Raw genomic sequence first — 7,805 nt, 5'->3', positions numbered from 1 at the left:
CTATTAGCCTGCCAAAAATAGTGAAAACATGTAGTAAGAGCACACATCTATTAAGAGCACACATCTTAGGAATAAACTGCTGATGGACGTTTATTGGTAAGTCTAAAAATTTGTAGAAAACACCAAATTGTAGTATTTATAGAGTTTCTATTCAGAAGAATTATTTCTTCATCATGTGATAACCTAACAGTTAAAAAGTGAGCCTTGCCCAGCCAGTCTGGCTCAGTGGTTGAGTGTCGATCCAGGAACTAAGAGGTCAGGGTTCAATTCCCAGTTGAGGGGTGTACAGGAGACAGCCAGTTGGATGATGTTCACCTCTCATTGATGTTTCTATCTCTATCCCTCTCCCTCCATTTCTAAAAATCAGTAAAAACATATTTTAGAAAAAAAGCAAGCTTATCTTAAATCCAGGAAAGCAGTAGATTCATTAGTCTAGCTTTTCTCTCCATCCACTCACTGAAGCAAAATCTGTGAAAATAAAGCAGAGTTTTCACTTGTTAAGTGGATAACTTTTTTGAAGTTATGATTTCTTCTTTTTCATTGCCTTGTTTCTTCCTATGAACTTCCCCATTTGCCATGCTTTCTTTTTTATCATGTCACTCCTTTCCATTCAATACATGGCAATAGGACATTCCTAAGGTAAAAAATATTACTATTTGAAAACAATTGCTATTGTGCAGTCATAATGTTCTTAAGTCATAACCTTATAAGGCATTCAGAGTTCTCTGGAAGATAGGTGCTATGTAAATCAAATAAGTACAAGAGATTCAGGAAAAATGAAAAGTATCACTTTAGCCCTGGCCAGTGTGGCTCAGTTGGTTGGGTGTCATCCCTGTGCACCAAAAGGCTGCCTGTTAGATTCCAGGTCAGAGCAGGAGGCAGCCAATCCATGTTTTGCTCTCATATTGATGTTTCTCCCTCTTCCTTTCTCTCTCTCTAAAAATCAATAATAATGAAAAAAGAGTAACAAAATCATAAAGACTTGAGTTTTAACAAAAAGAGAAAGTATCGCTTAAGTATACTTGTTTTTTTAAAAAAATACGTTTTTATTGATTTTTAGAGAGAGAGGAAGGAGAGGGATAGAGAGATAGAAGCATCATCAATTGTCTGCCTCCTGCAGGTCCCTACTGGGGATTGAGTTTAAACTCCAGGCATGTGTCCTGACCAGGAATCGAACCCTGACCTCTTGGTTCCTGGGTTGATGCTCAACCACTAAGCCACACCAGCCGGGCTGAGTATACTTGTTTTAAACACTGTTCCATTATGCATTATTTATCCTAGAAACCTACCAGTAACCTATTTTTTAAGATATGTTTTGGTTGGTAATACACTTTATTACTCAGCTTAACGAAGGTTTCAAAGGAAACACCCTTTACTTATCGTTTATATAAGCTTCATTTAAAGAAAGTTAAAAAAATACAGGTTTCCCCTGCTATCTGAAAGTAGAGTGTTCCTATGAAACTTCCTAGGCTGAAGTGAAGAAGCAATTACCATTCATCTAAAAGCCAAAGGTCCTTTTTGGGTTTCTTTTGGTTAGTGGGATTAGGTACTAACGTAGGTCATTCCTAAAAGTGAAGTAGCCTAACTCAAACTTTTGAAGAGTGGGGGATACTTGTACTTAAAAATTTAAGCACTTGATAAATCTATCCATTTTAAAAGCTATAAAAAGTACAATAAATCTCTACTTAAAGTGGCAAGATTTTAGGGTAATATAGCTATTTGATCCTGAACTGTAAACACTCCCCCTCCCCTTTCAATATAACCCTTTAGTTTGCAGCATTTATACAGGGCTGGGCAAAAGTAGGTTTACAGTTGTTCATATGGAAAAAGACACACGGGTTATGATTAGCACAATAGCTATATTACCTCAAAAGAATGCCATAATGCAACTGTAAACCCATAAATTTTGCTGCCACGTGTGATTATGGTGACCTGAAAGGCACATTTGTACCTTGAGGCTGATAGACGTTTTTACCAAATAAGTAGACTTTGAAGCACATTCGATAAAATTTGGAGCTACATATTGTCGATAATAGACAAGATGCTTTTTTTCAGAGGTGGAGAAAAGCTTCATTGAAATGAGCAAATCACAAATGATAAATTATTTTAAAATACTTTGATTGGCAGCATAGGTGGATTATGCTCCCCTCGAGATTTAATTAGAAATAACTTATATCTTTGTTTTCTGTTTTTTAAATTAAAGTGGATGTAAAAAAAGAACAAACGAACTGTGACTGTTTCCTTAGGGATTCTGTTTTACTCTATCCCTTTCGGCCTAATGTTCCAACACGGGGCTTAACATTCTTGAGGCCATTAGAGGCTTTGCAGCTCTAGTTTGGGAATCCTTCATATCATTTCTGCTTTCCATTTAAATTTTTCTCTAAAGTCTACACTGAAAGAGACCATGAGGACTTACAAGGTTAAAAACAGTTTGGAAAGTGCTTTCTTCCTGCTCCAAAATCTATTCAGTCCTCTAGCCTTCAGAGAGCAGCACCATAAAGTGAAGATAGACATTTATTAGATGAGATTCTGGATTCACGTTTACACTTATGCAAGGATATTTTCACAGTAAAGGAGATGGAGGGAAGGAAATTATATTTCTTGATAATTTGAAATAATTACTTTGAGAAACTATATTCTGTATTGCTCAGGAGTTTCTGCCTCCTTCTAGATGGAGAAAAACAGCTCTTTAAAACTATTTCATAGTTATTTTTTTCTGTTCTTATTCTTAGAAACTAGAGGCCCAATGCACAAAATTCGTGCAAGGGGCTCGGCCCTCGCAGCCCTGGCTTCGTCCGAAAGGTTGTCTAATTAGCATATTATCTCTTTATTATATAGGATATTTGATTAAAAAACACAGGCTGGTTTTACCTTAACTTTAGCAGCTCTATCATTGTCATGGGTTAAAAACAACTAGATTACAAAATATATTTAATATATGATTTATATAATTTTTACAAGAATAAGAATTCTTAGTATTTCAAACTTGGAGGGACTCTTAGACATGTCAAGCCCAGTTTCCCATTCTACAAATAAAGAAACTGATAATTGTGACATATCATAATGTTATATAACGATAGCCAGGACTTGTTCACAGGGTTCCAGACTCCCCTTCTAGTAATCTTTTTTTTTTTTTAATGTTTTCATTGATTGTTTATAGAGAGAGGAAGGGAGAGGGATAGAGAGATGGAAACATCATCAAATTGGCCTCCTCCTGTACGCTCCCTGGGGATCAAGTTTGAAACCTGGGCATCAAACCGGTGATCTTTTGGTTCCTGGGTTGATGCTCAACCACTGAGCTACACCGGCCAGGCCTAGTTCTCTTTTTGCCACATGATGGCATTACTAATTACCTACCTTTAGACCTTTGACATAACAGTGACTAATAAAAAATGGCAATTGCTGTGAATTTGTTTTTATTGTTTTTGCTTTCCACCCAAACATTCACTGTTTCATTGTGCTCTAAATTTCACTTCTAGTGTGTAAAAAATTACTGTTTCATAGTCCTGATATGCTTAAATATGTTTGAAGTAATATTGTCATAGCAACCTTTATTATTATAAAGCTTCTCTGAGTCCATAATATGATAGGAAATATTTGGGGCATTTAATGGTGGTAATTCTTTTGAAAAGGAAAATAAAATTCTGCAAAGCTGTGCTAACTTGTGTAATTCTAGCTTAAAAGATGAGTTAGCTCAGCTGGTGAGAACACTAAACAAATGAGGCCAAGTTCATCTCTACAAAGTCAGTTATTCAGTCACCAGGTGAGACAGTCAGCTTTGCATGCTCTGGTCTGCTCTCCAGGCCCACGCCCACTCCAGGTGCATGCTAGCCACCCATCCTCTGAGGGCCTAGACCAAACATGGAATCTAAATCAATGCAAATCCATTATCACCCTGGAAAATCAGTGGACAGACTGGCCAAACCTTGGCAACTCTGCTGGTGATATGCCAGTTTACTACTCACATATGCAGGACTGAAGATGAGAGAACCCCTATGCCCTCACAGTGTAGTACGCATGCCACAGATCACAAAAGGTTTTTCGTGAATGTGAATTTGGGGGAAAAAATCCTCTCACGGGTGCCTTTTAATGGATCACATGGGAAATTAATTAGTTTTGGTTTACTGCTTGAAAATGAGGTTTAAGATTCAGGTCATGATGACGATATCACAAACTTGTATGCAAATGTTTATAAAAATAGAGATACAGTTTATGTTTAGCTGACATTTTATGATAATAGAAGTTGTTTGTGGTTCACAGTTTAACTTGGTTAATGTAAGGATACAATTGTTTTCAAGGAAGCAAACACTGAGGACTAGCTATAATACATTTTGTGAAAAGTAAATATTTAATAACATGTTTTAAAGAACCCGAGGATGCTATCAAGATAGGCTTATTTTAAAATAGAAGTTTATAGACTTCCCTACTCCCCTTTCCCTCCACATTCCTATTTCTACTACTTTTTCTTTTCTTCCCCCAAAGGGAACTGTGATACATACCATTTCAAGGTGACTACTAGCACATAGGGGAATCACACTGACTGAAATATTCGGTGGGTGACGGTAAAAGTATGCACTTCTTTGTACAAAGCAGTTTCCCTCAGTTTTACAACACAGTAAATTGTTTTCAAAGAAGACTTTATCTTTCAATTAGACACATTTTGTGGTTATTCTTATAGATCAGAGCAAACATGGCTATAAAACATTTAAGACACATTATTAAATTAACTCATATTTCTTGTAGGTTATTTAAAAACACACGGGACAGCAGGGGAACACCATGAATAATACTATCGCTATGGAAAAAAAGTGCCTTAAAATTGAGATAAACGGCCTTCTGTTTATATCACATTGTATCTTGTCTTTTCACTTACAGCATTGTGAATTCCCCACTATCATTAAAAACTATTTTATTATCTGGTCTTAAAGTACTGCAGACCATCACATATTTTACACATGAGGAGGTTTCTTACAATTTTAAATTAACATTCTAATGAGCACTGTTGTACCCATCTGTTTCTATAGCTCCCATTTCCCCCTTAAAGAAGATCCTTGAAAAGAGAATTACTGCATCCGAGAGCATGATCTCTTTTTTGTCACTTTAAAAAATATTTTTGATATCTATTAAAAGTAGGAATGTTAAATGTAGATCCAAATAGTTCCCTATATAGTTTAGGAGTTTCACATTAAACTTTTTACAGAGTACTGAGTGGTCTGTGGAAAGGATTTTAAACAGAAAGAAACATTAAGTTGCTAATTAACTTGCCACTGTTTTTAATTCACAAATGTCTACTTTTGTTAAAATAACAAAATTAGATGATAGCTAAGTTCATATTCCGGTTTGGGTTTGTGTGTGGGGGATGGGTGGGGGGGAGGGGGAGAGTAACCTAGCTAGTCATATGTTAGCAAGCAGTTTTCATGGCACAACTATGTCTTTGCCTGAATTCTCCTCTTTTTAGATGATTTGTGTGTATTTAGAATTAATTTAGATTCCATGCATGTGATTTAATTTTGCTAATCTTACTGTTAATTTGTTTTAAAATTTCAGTGAGGTCCTATAAAACATTTATTTGGTTCATTAAATATATATGTATTAAATGCTTTCTATATACATGACCCTGTTTTTGCATTGGATTAAAAAATTAGTTTCTAAACTCATAGATATAGAGAACATTTTGATGGTTGTGCAGATGGGAAGGGGGTTGGGAGGATAGGTGAAAAAAAAAGAAGAATTTCTGACATAAAATTGTTCCTGATCCAATAGAGAAAATAAGTGATGATAATAGCTTACATTTTATTACATGTTTAGTATAAATCAAGCACTAGGCAAATTCCTACACATGTAATGTCTTATTTCCTCTCATTTCAGGAGGAAATTGAAACTTAGAGAGGACAGGTGTTCTGCCCAAGGACAATTAGGTAGCAAGAATCCAAAATGGAAATTTTTTTTTTTTGGTCTGTTTTCAGGATCCATGCTCTCAACCTCTGAGCTTTAAGAGCAATAAGATGTTAATGACTTTGTTATACAGTAGAACATGATAAAACACTACCAGGGATTCAAATAGTATGATACAGGATTCAAAGCAAGAGAGAGCTTCTTTGGTTGAGAGATTCAAAAAAGGAGTTCATGGAGGAGTTAGCTTTTGAGATGATCTTGAAGAAGAGGCAAATAGAGGTGGGTGGAAGAGAAAACTCAGAACAGAGGAAACTGCGTAAGCAAAGATAATGGAGGCAATTAAAGACCCAAGTGTGTTCTGGGAACAGTAACATTTGAAGCATTATGTTTATAAAGGAGAATAGTAGAGAGTGGACTAGAAAGATAAATCTTCAGCTATGATAAATAGTTTCTGCTTAATTCAGTGGACAGTGGGGAGCTACTGGAGGTCTATGAGCAGGGAAGTGATATGCATAGACACGGCTGCCCCCTGGAGGTTCCCAAGACCCATGATACCACACATGCGTCAAGAGAGTATGAAAAGGTTTATTACTCCCATAGTGGGATTTTCTGGGAGAGTAGGGCTTGGCTTTGTTTTTCATTGTGATTAGGGGATGGGACCAGAATGAGGGTTTGGGTTTTTGTGGTTTTAACTACCCAACACGTGCCAAAGTATGAAGCTCGTGGGCATTTTTATGGGCTTGCCCAGCTATGGGACAAAAAGTGGGAGGTGGGGGCTTGGGGCTTGCAAGCTGTCGGTACTCAGACATCACAATGGAGTCAGACTCTATAATTCACCACTGATGTTTGGTGACTGAAATATGCTATGTCTCATTAAATTGATTTTGAACTTAAGTCAGCTCTCCATGAGGCTTACAGAATGGGACCATAAAGTGAGGTGAAAGTTCCATTGGATGCCTTGTTCAGGAGTCTGTGGTGTGTATTTTAAGAAGTGAAATGCATGCATGCCTTGGTTACCATCAATAATGTCTGGAACTCCAAAGGGGACAAGAATTGTCTTGATGAGGAGATGGAGATATCTATATATCTATATATCTATATATCTATATATCTATATATCTATATATCTATATATCTATATACCTATATATTTATATATCTATATACCTATATATAATATATTTGATTTCAGAGAGGAAGGGAGAGGGAAAGAGAGATAGAAACATCAATGATGAGACAGAATCATTGCTTGGCTGCCTCCTGCACGCCCCCTAGTGGGGGTCAGGCATGTACCCTTGTTCATCGGAATCGAACCTGGGACCCTTCAGTCCGCAGGCCAACGCTCTATCCACTGAGCCAAACCCACTAGGGCTTGATGAGGCTTTTTATTTTCGCATTAGTATGGGCAGACATGTGTGTGACCTTGATTTATATTTTAGGTATCTGTCAGGCAAGAAATTCCCATCGTTTTTTAGCCCAAAGAAAGTGACCTTGGAAGGCTAATCTGGCAGTGATGAAGGGAAAGACAGGAGACAAGTGACTGTTCAGTAGTTAAGGTAAGGTGGTCCTTTGTAGTAATTTTTTAACTCAAATATTAAAAAAATATATTTCCCTAGTTAAGTTTAAGGATGCTGCCACTATTTAGCAAGCCAGAGCAGTCCCTATTCTGTCCCTTCTTTTTCTCTTTCATCCTTTGATAGATGTTCTAATGAGAAATGAATTTACCAAAGAAAATGCTTGAATAAATCTGCAATCTTACTAATTTAGTACTGGCTAATGAAGTTAAATGTTGGGTGGTATTATGTTCTAATAGTCCTTACAGTAAGTTGATCCTTTATAGGTAGGGTAGTTTTTAATTAGGTTTATATTACACTAGAGGCCCGGTGCACGAAATTCGTGCACAGAGGGGG

Source organism: Cnephaeus nilssonii (assembly GCF_951640355.1).
Source record: "Cnephaeus nilssonii genome assembly, chromosome: 9".
NCBI classification, from domain to species: domain Eukaryota; kingdom Metazoa; phylum Chordata; class Mammalia; order Chiroptera; family Vespertilionidae; genus Cnephaeus; species Cnephaeus nilssonii.
Note: the sequence above shows the minus strand (reverse complement) of the source record.